Source organism: Acomys minous (assembly GCF_964271855.1).
Source record: "Acomys minous genome assembly, chromosome: 10".
Taxonomy (NCBI): Eukaryota; Metazoa; Chordata; class Mammalia; order Rodentia; family Muridae; genus Acomys; species Acomys minous.
In genome coordinates, this window is record NC_140491.1 from 88446842 (window position 1) to 88462407 (window position 15566).

A 15566-nucleotide genomic window follows, 5' to 3' on the forward strand; every position below is an offset into this window, starting at 1 on the left:
AGAATTCCCAATGTAGACTAGGCTGGCCTCAAATTCAGAGATTCACTTGCCTCTGCTTCCAGAGTGGAATTTGAGGCATGTGCCACCATAGCTCTGCTAGCAGTTTTTTGGTTGGTTGGTTGGTTGGTTGGTTGGTTGGTTGGTTGGGGGTTTTTTGTTTGCTTGGTTGGTTGTTTTGTTTGGTTTTGGTTTTGCCCAGCCTCTGTTTTCAGAAGGTTTGTACAGGTTTCTGTACAAAGACGGACTCCTCAGGACCAAGGGTAATTGGAAGTGTTAGCATACAGGCGACTCAGCTGACCTACCTTCAAGGGCTGTCAAGGATCTAGCAACCTCTGACGTCATCACCTGCTGCTGCCAGATGTGTGCCAGGTGTGCCCCATAGAAAAAGGACCCCACCAACCTCTTACATTCTCTCTCAGTTTCCCTCCCTGTCTCTTTCTGTCTCTGTCATGGACACCCTTCTCTCTCCCCCTCCCCATTTCTCGCAATAAACCTCCTTTATACCAAATCTGTTGTGTAGCCTTTTAATCATTGTTTAACATTGGTGCTGTGAAACTTGGGGGGCAGGGGGAGAAGAGGATAACTCCGTAGTGTCTGGACACACGCGGATCCCTTTTACTACCACACCACTCACAACAGATTTGCTTTCTGGCTCACTGACCACTGGGCGCTCTGTCCAGCACCAACGTTTGTTCGGACCCGTTTCCCTGACTGACACTTTCTTCTCTACCAGCATGGTTTCCCCTCTATCTCTTGCTTGCACTTGAAAATTCTGGTACCAGGTGAAACTGTGCCCACTTGGGCATCTGCCATAGGTCCTCCATGACGACCTGCTTTGCCAGCTTGTACCAACTCCATCCCTTGTCCCCCTGTGTCCTTAGGGATGCCCAAGGTTCAGGATGGTGATTTACTTTCTCTCTTCACCCATGGGAATGGTGTCTCGATTTGGACCCCCAAGCTCTCCGTAGTGATGCTTTTAAGTTGCCTCATCACACTGCTGAAGTGATCTTCTCTCCAAACCCTGTTTTATGCCGCCTGGTCCCTCTCCCACGCTGTGTGACTTAAGCATGCAGCAGGTCAGAACCGGCAGCACACACCTACTCCTGAGACACATGTAGACCACTTGTCTGTTAGCTTGGTTCCACTTGTTTGTTAAGTTGGTTCTAAACTCTACTTAGAGTCCAATTGCTCCATGTGGCTCTCCACGTGGACCCGCTCGCCCCTCTCCTCTCCCTTGGCCAGCCTGCAGGAGCTCTGAGTGCCCTCTTTCCTTCCCCACTTCCATGGACTCTCTATTACTAAAACCTGGCTGCATTCAAAGTCCAAAAATTGGCATACCAAATTTCCAAATTCTTACAACCACAGACAAGTGATTCCCAGATGTCTACACTCTGCTCTATGCTCCCAACGCCTCTCCTCTCTGAGGCTCTACCTCCCAACTCTCAAAACTTTTTTCTCTCTGATTTCTTTACACTCTGCTCTCAAAAGAAAATATATAACTTAAGACTATACTGTGAACTCTTATTTAAGGATTTATCTAATTTGCTCATGGGGTATGATGTTTACATTTTAAGTTCAAACTCTTGTTTAGAACAAAACTGTGTGTGCGCAGATGTGTTTCTAACATCTGCTGAAGCACAGATGATTTAGCCAGGTGTGATGGTACATGTCTTTAATCTCAGCACGCAGGAGGCAGAGGCAGGTGGAAAGACGCAAGTTGGAGGTCAGCCTGGTCTACAAAAGTGAGTCCAGGACAGCCAAGGCTACACAGGGAAACCCTGTCTCAACACCTCCCCCCCAAAAAAGCCACACACAAAAAAAGAAACAGATGTTCTTAAATAGCAACTATGTCAACCACATGGTCTGCAACCTGTCATCCTAACTCCCCCATCTTAAGATGACCACATGGTGCAAAGCACCAATTATAAAGCCTTAGTCCTAATGAACTCTCTATTTATTATTTTAACTTCTTTTAGACCAAGAAAGCAACGCGTCTCATTTTAAATTGGTATGGATTTATATAGAAATTAAAAGTTATACTTTTATAACATATTGTATATGTGATTCAACTCTGGTTCAAAGTATTCTTTATATGATGGCGAACTTTCCAGGCTATAAAGATCTATTCAGATTTAAAATATATGACTCACTACTTATGTCTTTGCTAGTTCTTGGATGCATGCATGAATGCTGTTTCTTTCTCCTGCCACCAGCTACCTATGCTCAGGGTTCATCTCTAGGCTTTCGGGCCAATGGATTTAGTGTAATAAATTCAAAATGTAATTTTATTTTTTTTTCAAAATGTAATTTTAAAATTGTTTTATACTGTGTTGCTGACTCTAGAAATGGGTTACTGTTCACCTTTTCTCAGACCCAGTCTTGTTTTTAAGCTCCAGGATCAAAAACAGGATATGGTTAAACTCATAACTTGGGGTTAGTAGTTAAAAATGTTTGCTTAGATAGTCTTAAACCGTGTGGCATGATTGTAAAGATACTTTTAAGTTGGGATATATTCATTCTAAAGACATTCAATTATTTACAATAGAACTTGGTTATGATGTTTTATCTTCACTCTCAAAGGGTTAAAAATCACTGCACTAAATATGCTTAGCTTTATTTTTGCTAATGTTACTATTCTATAATATGGCTTTAGATATTTATAAACCAGAGACTCTTATAAATTAAATCATACAGGAAACTGTCATGCTTTATAATGGTACAACATAAAAAGATCAAAAAGCTCCTAGTCTCTTTATGGACTATGTTTATGATTTTTAAGGCTGCAACCTAACAGCAATGAAAGCTAAAGTCTTACTCTTTAATAATAGTCAGTTACATTATAAATAATCAAATTCTTTAATATGTCCAGAAATATATTCATAGTCACGCTAAGAACTGACGCAATTGATTACAAATTAAGCTGTATTAGCCTCCTGTACATGTTCTAAAAGTTAAACAAAAAGTAATTAGAAACAAGTAACGTTTGTCTATTTAGATCTACTTGAGATAGACATGGTCCTCAGATACTTATCTGCAGAATATGGCATAATTATAGACCATAACATTCTGTTTTATATTTGGAAGGCCTAGTTTAGAGAAGATAACTAAAGGCAAAGATTGTTTAACTCAAATATGCTAGTCATCAAACTTGTCAGAGACCTCCAGAATATGACATTGAATATGTTTAAGCTTATTATGACAGACAGAGACTCCCAAGTCCTAACAGTAAATCCCCAAATCTCTAAGAAGCTTTGGGCATAATCATAGATTACTTCAACCCTGGATTGTGGTATGCTAACCATTGGGAATACTGCCCCCAATGCCTCACATGCTGCTAGGGCCTGAACTGTGAACAAACTGGACACCTGGAGAGCTATTGTCTCACGTTGCTGATGATCACGTGAGGTGAGTCTCTCCCGTGTTCTTCCTCCACAAAAAAAAAAAAAAAGAGCCTCTTGTCTTCTGTTCCTGATGGCCAGACTGCTTCTGTCCACGTTCACATGGAGACCCCCCCCCCCCCCGGAACCTGGAAGAACTGTCTAGGTAGTGGACTATGGACTGACTAGTCATCTCTGTCATTTTGATTGATAAATAGATGACATTTAGATCACAATTTATCCTTATCAGGTTTCTAATCACATTGATGCCTACGCTATTGGTAACTTGACAGCCAGAGAACAGGCAATTAGCTCTGTATCCCAAGGTAATCCATTATGCCAGTGCATTTGTCAATTCATTAGCTAGCTAAAATTACTAACTACTAAATTTTTTTATTTTTAAAGAGGCAAATAGGTTTGCCTGGCTCACAGACCTCATGGTAAAAGATTAGCAGGCTTCAGATGCCTTCTCAGTCCTCTTCGTGGTAAACCACTAGGTCTAGACACAATCTACCTTGTTACCAAGCTCAAAAGACAGGTGTAACCCTTTACTATTCCTTTAGCTAAAGTACAGTGACTGCTCCGAGCAATCTCACCTGTGTCTCATGATAAATAATTGGATAGAAAGAAAAATGTAAAGCTTAGGTAAGGCCTAAGGACACAGAAGCTTAAGTTGTAAGGACCCCAAAAAATTATCAGGGTCCAAGAAAGTGTTGCTGTTGTTGTTTTTTATTTTGTTTTGTTTTGTTTTGTTTTGTTTTGTTTCTAAGACATGGTTTCTCTGTGTAATGCTCTGGCTGTCCTGGACTCTCTTTGTAGACCAGGCTGGCCTAGAACTCACAGCGATCCACCTGCCTCTGCCTCCCGAGTGCTGGGATTAAAGGCATGCTCCACCATGCCCGGCTCCCAGGAAGATGTTTTAATTTTACAAATATAAGTGAAAGCGTGGATAGTTGTAAGAAACGTGATTTATGATATACATAAAAAAAAATTTTAATGTTTCAGATTTCCTCCTGTTACTACGCTACTGTTGTATTAAGACTTTTCAGAGCTTTGACATTAATCAGTGGAGCTCTGATTTATTAATCTGACTCTGGTAAAACATCCCACAATATGATCCACTATCATAGTTCCAAGCTCAAGATTTTAAATTTCCTTTGGTCTGTCTTTTAAGTATAGACTTAAAAGTTGTTTCTCATGCTTCTAGACTTATATACATCCAGTCTTCTGGGCAGAGGACCTCTTTCATGATGTGTAGTCAGACTGAAAATCAGGATCAGGTGAGCTTTTGCCTGTTCTGCTTCCCAGAAGGCTTCTGCCTTCCCTAAGCTCATTTCATAGCGTGTTCATGCTGTCAGGCCAAAGTCACTTCCCAGGCCTCTGCTATGTACGCTAGGACACAAAGATGTGTGTCTGCTGCCTTTTTCTACAATGTGTATTTCACTGCAGGTTGCAAACAATGGTGATGCTAACATGTGTAAAACTTATCTCCTTTGCAAACTTAAAAGGGATTCTTCTCAGCTACAGGAAATTCACTCGGATCCTCCTCTCATGGGTCAAATGGACTCCAGATAAGTACTGCCAACCAACAGCCCACATTCCCCACCTACCTCAGAGGGTGGGATTCCTCCCCCTTTCCCTAATTTTGGGACCCCACCCCACCCACCCAACTACCAAAAACATGGATCCAAAAGTTTCAAATATGTACCTAAAAAAGAGCTTTCTCCCTAACCTACTTAACTTTGTCTTCTGTCCATATCCAGTAGCCTGTCCAGTCCAGGAGTTTCCTACAGCCACGACAGCGCCCGGGCAGCTACCCACAGCTGCTCCAGTCTAACCTCGCTGATTGCATCGGTTGGGCCCGCACTTTCCTTCCTAGCCACGGAAGTTCTCACAGATCCTGGACAGTAGTAAAACAGCCGGCTCTCTCAGGACTTCACCAGCCCCCCCGAAATCTCTTCAGGTCCCCAAAGATGTTGTCACCCTCAAGTCAGTAGTAAGCCTTTTTGTACGCAGCATTCTCAATCCTGCCTTACCACCCCGCCCTAAGTTTGTCATTTTTTTTAATTAAACATGAATAAATTAATAATCTTTTTTTAAAAATCTAAAAAAAAAAAGGAGGAGGAAGATTGTTAGCATACAGGTGACTCAGCTGGCCTGCCTTCAGGGGCTTTCAGGGGCCTAACAACCTCTAATGTCATTACATGCCACCACGAGGTACGTACTAGGTGTGTCCCTGATTTTTAAAAAAAAAAATGACACCCCCCCACCACCAGCCTCTTACGCTCTTTCTCGGTTTCTCTCCCTACTCTCCGTCTCTCACTGTCTGTTTCTCTATCTCTGTTTCTGTCTGTCATAGTTGCCCTCCTCTTCCTCCTCCTCCTTTCTCTCCCTCCCTCTTTCCCACAATAAGCATCCTTTATACCAAATATGTTGCATGGTGGCATTTGAATCATTATCATGACAGCTAGGAGACAGGAAGCTGTTGGAACAGTGGGATTCCGAAACATAGTATCACTATAGCATAGAGATGGAAGACCAGAGTAAGCTGTAGCGCTGTAGTAGTCAGAGTAACAGTAACAGTAAGTCTGGATCTGGGAGATTTAGTACACTAGACTATCCTTGGAAGCCCCCAGTTGATAAGGTTCCCTCTATCTGGCCATAAACTTTTTTTTTCTTTCTTCTTCTTCTTCTTCTTCTTCTTCTTCTTCTTCTTCTTCTTCTTCTTCTTCTTCTTCTTTTTCTTCTTCTTCTTTTTCTTTCTTTTTTCTTTTTTTTTAAGACAAGTTTTCTCTGTTTATCTTTGTCTGTCCTAGAACTCACTTTGTAGACCAGGTTGGCCTCAAACTCACAGAGATCCACCTGCCTCTGCCTCCCTGAGTGCTGGAATTAAAGGTGTGCGCCACCACCACCCATCCCAAACTTTCAACTTTTGACTCTGCGTTCCAGGGTCTCCAAAGTGCTTCTGGTTCAGCTTATCCACCAGACATCAGCAACCACCAGGGCAGTTTCTAGAGGCCACAGAAGTACAAACGAATTGGATGAGCCTGCTGGGAGAGGAAGGGAGTCACAAGGAAACCTAGGCCTTCTCTTGCTAGTGATGCTTCTTAGAGACAAGAAAGGAGATGCACAGGACATGTTTGACTCCTCTCCTTCTCTTGGCCAAAAAAAGGGATGATGAAGCTAGGCACGGAGGCACCGGCCTGTGATCCCAGCACTCAGGAGCCTGAGGCAAGAAGATCCCAAGTTCCAGGCCAGCCAGTGGAGGCCACAGAGTGGGATCTTACTGCCCAAAATAAGAGAGAGAGGGGAGGATTACTCATGTGTGTAAGAAAATATAAACATCTTTCCCATAGCAACCGAGTTGGATCCGTTTTCCTACAAATGACATAATTTCATTCCTTTACGGCTGAAGAAAAGCCCGCTGCGCATATATGCCACATTTTGTCCATTCATTTAATGATGCCATCTAGGCCGATTCTATAACTCAGCTATTATGAGCAGAGCTGTAAAAATCAGACATACAAGTGGCTCTGTGGTTTACTCGTTATGGTGTACAATGATGATGCAACTGCTGAGGGGGCGGGTGGGGGGTTTCCAGGGTGTGTACCACGGCAGCACCTGGTGATGACGTAAGGCCTTGCTAGGCCCCCGGGGACAGGCCAGCAGATTCGTCTGCACAACAGTACGGGCTTGGATTCCTTCATGGTACACACCTACCAACTGTATAGCTGGGTCAGAAGGTAGTTCTCCCTTCAGGTTTCTAAGAAGCCATTGGTTCTGGGGGCAAGATATAGAAACTATTCTGCCGTGGGCCAGAGAGATAGCTCAGTGGGTAAAGGCTTTTGCGGAGCAAGCCCAGTAACAAGAGTTCAGTTCCCATGCTGGGCATAGTGGCGCAGGCTTTTAATCCCAGCACTCGAGAGGCAGAGGCAGGCAGATCACTATGAGTTCGAGGCCAGCCTAGCCAACAAAGCTAGTCCAAGGCAGCTAAGGCTAAACAGAGAAACCCTGTCTCGAAAAAACAAAAAACAAATTAAAAAAAAAAAGAGTTCAGTTCCCAGAATTCACATAAAGGAAGAAAGACAGAGCCAACTCCATAAAATTGTCCTCAAACTTCCACATGTGCTCTGTGGAATACACTCTCACCCCCAAACACACACACATACCTACATCATGCAGATATTATTATCATTATTATTATTATTATTATTACTATTACTACTATTACTACTACTACTGCTACTGCTACTGCTACTACTACTACTATTACTATTACTATTAATTTTGTTTTGTTTTTCAAGACAGGGTTCCTCTGTGTAGCCCTGGCCGTCCTGGAACTCTGTAGACCAGGCTACCCTTGAACTCACAGAGATCCACCTGCCTCTACATCTCAAGTGCCTGTGTGTGCACCACTGCCAGGCAATAACAAATTTTTATAATATTTTGTAAAAGAGAGAAATCACTCTATCAGTGTGACTAGTATGAAAAACTCCAAGACCATAAAGCTTCCTGGGAGACCACCACTTCACCATGGCAGCCGTGGGATGACAACGGAGCAAGCATTTAATTACATTTAATTAAGCCTCTTTCCAAAACTCCTAAAGAATCAAACCAACTTGGAAACTGACCCAGTAGGAAAGAATAAACTTTTAGGGTCTTAGCCTAAGTCATGGGAGCCCCCCCAAATCGCTCAGCTGCCTATCATTAATAGGCCAATTCAAAAGAGAAACTACCAGAGGAAAGGGAAAAAAATGAACTCATTCAATGGGACTAAAGAACAAAGAGGTGTACACACATACACACACACACACACACACACACACACACACACACACCAGTCCATCTTTGGGATTCTGACATGAGCTTTTGATTTAAATAGAGGACAAGAAGTAATCATGGCTATGGAGCCATGTGTTCCTGGCCACCATGATCCTCTGGGTCCCGCCTTCTCCTCCCTGCAAGGTTGTCTGACAAGTCATCAGAACTGTGTGCACTCTCTGGGGGACAGGTCTGTCCTCTGGCCGGCAGCCAAACCCTTTGCCTCCTTGTCCCAGCATGAGATTCCTGGGGACATTTCAATTTCTTAGGGCCCATTGTCTCACCAGTCTCCGGTGCCTTCTTGAGAATTGCTTCAGTCTGGCCAGAATTCACTTGTATATCTCCACCTGGTAGAGGGCAGACTGCTGGGCAGCAACTATTCCCAGAAACATTTGCAAAGAAATTAGTTATCTGTGTGGAGCTCCAGTCATGCTTTCCAGCACCTTACTCTCTCTCTCTTTTTAGTAAACGTCAATTCCACTACAGACAAACAAATAAATACAATAAGTAAATAGATAAATAAATACATAAGTAAATAAATAAATAAATAGGCTGCAGATTTGGCTCGGTGGGTAAGAGATCGTGCTGCTATTGCGGAGGACCTGGGTTCAGCACCCACGTCAGGCAGGTCACAATTGCCTGTAACTCAAATTCCAAGAGATCCCACACCCCCTGACTTCCTTTGGTACCCACACAGATGTGGTCCACATAAACTCAACATAGACAGATATGCATACACAGATATAATAACTAAATAAGTCTTGGGGAAGGGAAGGGGGCAGATATGATTTTCAAGTGCCTTTTAAAAAGTGATCCAGAAGCCAGGTGTGGTGGTGCATGCCTCTAATCTCTGCACTCGGGAGGCAGAGGCAGGTGGATCTCTATGAGTTCACAGACCTTGGTCTATAAAATGAGTCCAGGACAGCCAGAGCTGTTACACAGAGAAACCCTGTGTTGAAGAAAAAAAAAAGTTATCCAGAATTGCCATGTGTGCCCTGTGCCTGCAGCACAAATCTGTGAATTATAACTTGATTCTGACGCTATAATGATGAAATCTCTTTTCCTTTAGGAAAAAAATTTTAATATTTTCCCTGACTTACCTGCTTAATTACTCGTTTCATTAGGACCTTACAAAATATCAGCAGTCTGTCTGGCTATATTTTTTGTTTTGGTTTGGTTTGGGTTGGGTTGCATTTCTCTGTGGGAGTCTGTTTCAAAAACAAAACGTAGAAAAAAAAATAGGCAACTAGAGAGATGGCTTATTGGTTAAGAGCATTCGCTGCTCTCCCAGAGAACCTGTCATCAGTTCTCAGCACCCAAGTGACACCTTTCAACCTGTCCATAACACCAACTCCAGGGAATCTGCTGCCCTCTTCTTGTCTCATGGACACTAGGCACGCATGCAATGAACATGCATACACTATACAAGCAAGCAAAATATTGATATGTATAAAATAAAATAGATATTTTTTTAAAGGAAGGAAGAATGAACAACAAAAATTTAATCTAAAGTATTTTGTAGCTTAACAGATTCATGATTTAGACAGTGCCTGGTGGTAAAAAACCTTTAATCCCAGTACTCAGGAGGGAGAAGCAAGTGGATCTCTGTGTGTTTGAAGCCAACCTGGTCTATAACAAGTGCAGGGCTACATAGTGAGGCTGTGTCAAAACCGGAAGAAGAAAAAAACCAAAAACCAAAAAACCCAAACCACAATGCACACAGAATCTGAATCAATTGAGTTCGAATTCCCCAAATTGGAAGATAGGGGCAGGAAAATGAAGGCAGAAGATCCAAAGCCTTATCAGGTGTGGGACTGAAGAGATGGCTCAGTGGGTAAGAGCACCGGGCTACTCTTTCAGAGGACACGGGTTCTATTCCTAACACACGGCAGCTCATGGCTGTCTGTAACTACAGTCCAAGGGGGATCTTATGCCCTCTTCTGGCCTCAGTAGGCATTGCACACATATGGTGCACAGATAGACAAAACACAAAACATAAACTTTAAAAGCCTAACAGCTGACATAGGAGCCTTTTTTGGGGGGGTTGAACCATGATAAGGAGAAGCACTGGTTAATAACAGTGGGGAAGTAATCCACTTGGTTGAGACTCTGTGTATGGAAGGAGGCTAGGAAATTGGGGAGAATAGTGAACTGTCAATCACAGTCTCGTGTTCTTGTTCTCGCCTCTTCCTCTTCCTCTTCCTCTTTGACCTTTGCAGAAGGATGTTGGTAATGCCTCATCCTCACCTTTCCTTCAGCACTAACACTTGCTCATTTCCTCCAGGAACAGTAGACTATGCTGGCAGTAAAAGGAAGACCCCCAAACCAGGTGTGGTGGTGGCACACGGCTTTAATCCCAACACAGGGGAGGCAAAGGCAGGCGGATCTCTGTGAGTTCAAGGCCAGCCTGATCTACAGAGCCAGGGCTACACAGAGCAACCCTGCCTCTAGAAACCTAAAGAAGAAGAAAGCGAAAGAAGAGGAGGAAGAGAAAGACCTCCAAGTCTCAATGACTTAAATCGACAAAGGCTTATAGTTCATATGCTACTGTAAATGACACAATATACATAGTTTATGGTACTGTTTTAAGTCCTAAGGGATCAGGATCAGGACATAGAACCGCCACAGTCTCAAATGCTTCCTGCCCTGCCAGAAGGAAAGAGGCATTCTGAACCACTCAAAATCTAGTCTTCATTCTGAGGTGACACGTGCATCTCATTGGCCAGAAATAATTATGCAGTCCCACCAACTCACACATGGCCATGAGCACAGGGTGCCACATTGATACCAGACTGAGAAATGGAAAGTTCGTGGGTTCCTGATGACTGTCATTCCATGGCATTACCAGAAGTCTGATGTCTGCTTCAGATCCCTTCCAGACATCTGTTTTCCCATAAACTTGAAAGCACGTTATCCTGCTCAGCATTGTGCACTGTCCCATATTCGCTGCCCAACAGAATTGGGAGATACAAATAGCCAACACATCACGTCTTCCATGATTTCCTGTGATCTGGTTTACGCTCCATCCGGCTGCCCGGCCCTGTACAAGCTGGCAGTCACTGCTGCCTGATGGAACATAATGTACAGTTATGGTTTTGATCTGAGTGCTCCTCAAAGGGCTCCTATTTTTAGAGCTTGGCTAATAACTATGGGCTAAATTTGGGAAGTCATTGAATCTTTTTGTAAATATATATATATATATATATATATATATATATATATATATATATATATATATGTAGTGGCTCACGCCTTTAATTCCAGCACTTGGAATGCAGAGGCAGGTGGATGTCTGAGTTCAAGGCCAGCCTTGTCTACAGAGTGAGTTCTAGGACAGCCATGCCTTTCTGCAATGCGAAGGATGCAGCTGGCAATGGGGGAGGCATGGCAAAGCTGACCTGGTAGCTAAGAAGCACAGAATGCTCAAGACACAAGTGCCCAGCTGAGACTGACCATGTGGGGAAAAGATTCAAATTCTCTTTTAGCGTTCTCTCTGTCTCTTTCTCTGTCTGTCTCTGTCTCTGTCTGTCTCTGTCTCTGTCTGTCTGTCTGTCTGTCTGTCTGTCTGTCTGTCTGTCTCTCTCTCTCTCTCTCTCTCTCTCTCTCTCTCAAATCTCTACAAGAGTGACATCTCTGGGCCACTGCACCAGCTCAGAAGATCATGAGCATTTGTTCTGTGCACCTTCCCAATTCATACGTATAGGGCTCCTCACTAGCCTCTGAGACAGTGGTTCTCAACCTGTGCGTCACCACCATGAGAAAACGCATATTTCTGATGGTCTTTGGAACTGAGATACCGCTTCAGTAGCAAAATTCCAGTTATGAAGTAGCAACAGAAATAAATTTATGGTTAAGATCTCCTACGACCATTGGAAATGGGTGTTGAGGTTGAGAACAGCTGCTCGAGGCCTTCAAGTATCCGGTATGTATGTCTTAGGGTTTTATGGCTGGGAAGAGACACCATGACCAAGGCAACTTGCACAAAGGAAAACATTGGATGGTGACTGGCTTACAGCTTCAGGAGTCTAGTCTGTTTTCATCATGGCACTGTGTGCCACACTGTGTGCAGTAAGGCTCAGAGGCCTGAAAGCCCACTCCCACAGTGACACACTTCCTCCAACAAATCCACACATCCTTGTATTGCGACTTCCCATAGATCAAACATTCAAACCCATGAATCTACGGGGGCCAAACCTGTTCAAACTACCACAGGCTACATGGGCTTTTGAGTGATAGACTCTTACAGAAAAGAAGCCAGAAGCCAGTGTCCTATGCAAAATGCAGCCTTGCTGCGTTTCCAGCCAATCAAGGCAGGTGCAGAAGGACTTGGCTGGCAAAGTGTCCTGGCCTTGAGAGGACCCTTGGCTGTTCCTTCCTTTCTCGGCTCCCCAGAAAATGTGCCTCAGTACTGTGTCCTAGGAGCTCGCTATTTCTTAGGCAGTTTCCATATTAAGTTCGTTGGCACCACACCTCTACACCCCTCCCTAGCCCCGACTGTCTACCTACAGCTCTGCCATATATAACCCTGGTCGTCATTTCTTCCACGGTGGAACTGCTCACACTCTCGAAACAGGGGCACCTCCTCAGGCATTGCTTGTTTGGTTGCTTGTGGCAGAGTCTAGCTATATTGCTCATGCTTGTCTTGAGCTTGGGACCCACCCACCCCCCCACTCCCCACCACCACCCGACCCCACCCACCCCCACCCCTCCATCCTCCCTCCCACCCCCTCCAGCACCACCCCACCTCCCCATCCTACTTCTTGCCTTCCAGATTCTGGGACTGATTTTATGTTACCGTCATTATATGTCAGTGTACCACAAGGTCGTCAAATACCGCTCAGAGGTGAGAGAAATACTTATGTTCTGTCTGGCCGTGATGAAAGGGAGGCAAGAACCCCTCTAAGACTGTGCTAGTCCATCAGAGCAATGGGTGCCATTTCTCTGTTAAAACAGTGAGCCCCCACACGCCACTGTCCCTGGGGTGTCCTTGAACTGCAGATAGACCAGAGGGTCTGTGGTGCTGGTTCCCTGCAGATGCTTCCCTGAGAGGAATCTTGACAAATAGGGAGATGAGGTGTTTGAGAGAGGTGCTGGAATGGCATGACCCCAGAGAAAGTAGGGGTACAGAGGGGTAGCTGTGACACTCCTGCTGCAGGGCGGAAGTCAGGCTGGGTTGGCGTCTAAGCCCCGAGCTAAATATATTCCTGTCATTTCACTTTCCAGAGACAGCTACCTACTCGTCTGCTAATATATTCCTGTCATTTCACTTTCCAGAGACAGCTACCTACTCGTCTGCTTCTCACCGACCGTGTCTTTGTTCTCCATGGCCTCTTCCACACAGGCACCAAATTTAAACCCTGATTGGTCAACTTTTCCGCCGTCTCTCATTTGCCGTGTCACAAAGTCAAAATTTTCAAATTCTGATAACTACAGGTTTAGCTTGGTAAGAAGAGTTCAGTAAATTTTATACCCCACAGATGCCCTTTCCAGGAAAGAAGAGCCCAGGATAAACCTGGGGTGGTCATTAAAATGTCTCCAAAAACAGACGAGGTGGCGGCACACACACACACGTCTGTAATCCCAGCACTCAGGCGTCAGAGGCAGGTGGACCACTGAGTTCAAGGCCAGCCTGGTCTGCAGATGAGTTTCATGGCAACCAAGGATACACAGGGATACTTTGTGTCAAACAACAACAACAAAAACAAAAACCCAGAAGAGAAAGAAACACCAGAAAAAGGAAAGATGTCCCTAGAACTTAAAGCTAACTTCAGAACAAAGCATGTCTAGAAAGCCAGCTTCCTCTTGCCCCCTCACTATCAGGAAAGTCTGGTAGAAACGAGGGCTGTAATACACCAAATGAAGGCAGATAGGCACTCAGCATAGAGGGTGGGGGGTGGAGAGATGGCTCAGTGGTTAAGAGCACTTGCTGCTCTTACAGAGGACCCAGGTTCAGTTCCCAGCACCCGCATGGCAGCTCACAACCATCTATTATCCAAGTTCCAGAGGATCTGATGCTTCCTTCTGACTTCTTCAGGCACTGCATGCACATGGTGCACAGGCATTCATGAGGACAAATACACACACACACACACACACACACACACACACACACACACATTAACCAAGAATGCCCAACCAGAGAGAAAAATAAAAGCTATCGAAGCAGCAGTGACAGTGTGACCAGACATGTCACCTAAACATCTTGCATTTTTGGGGGAAGGAAGGTTTGGGATGCCAGAAGGCGTGGCAACTTTCCCAGATCATCACCTTGTCTTTTAATCATTTTCATCTGAGTTATATTGATCTAGGGAACTTGGGCCATACTTTTGTTAACTTTATTATCATCTGCCTGACACCAGAATCTTTGTCTGCTGTCCTCTTTCCTCTACTGGTCCTCGTGAGCTATGTCAAAGGAACTCAGGCAAAGCAGCAGAGTGCAGGCAACAGGCAAAGTGCATCACAGCGTACAGGGCACTCTCAAGAGTGGGAGTGAGCCAGCCATGGTAGCACACTTTTAATCCCAGCACTCAGCAGGCAGAGGCAAGTGGACCTTGGTGAGTTCAAGGCCAACTTGGTGTACATAGCAAGCTCCAGGATGGCCAGGACTATATAGACAGAGGCAAAAACAACAACAGCAGCAACAACAACAACTCCCCCCCCCCCAAAAAAAGTAGACAATAGCCAGAGGGTGAGATTACTACTGCAACCCACATGGTTTTATTTTGGTTTTGTTTTTACAGGCTTTGTGGTGGTTTCTAAACTCTCTAGACAAGATTTTCTTCCTTGCCCCCCCCAACCCCCAGAGGTTTTGTCTTGTTCAAATGATTGACAAGTCTGTTTGTGTAGATTCTGGCAGGAAGGAGGATGATATATCTTTGTGTCTGTGTGGTACTGCTGATTGGACCTAGGGCCTTACACATGCTATGGGCACAATCTACCATTGGGCTGACTCATATATTCTCTCTCTCTCTCTCTCTCTCTCTCTCTCTCTCTCTCTCTCTCTCTCTCTCTCCTTTTCTTTCCTTTTTTTTTTGGGGGGGGGCGGGGATTTGGTTTTTTGAGACAGGGTTCTCTCCTTTTCTTGAGACAAGGTCTCACTAAATTGCCCAGGGGTTGAATGGGTAGACACATAAGCATCTCTGGAAGGAAAAGTTTTCTAGCCCAGGCAATGCTTCGATTACAGTCCTGCACCATCACACCTGGCTGGTCCTTATCAGAAAGTCTCTTACTATATAATAATCTTATAAGGTTTCGGGCTCCCAGAGTCAGGCTTGGGTAGTGACTTCCCAGGCCGTTCAGGATGCCACGTCTCCTCCCAGGACCAGAAATATGCTTCAGGTCCTAGTCTTCTGACTGTAGTAATAGCTC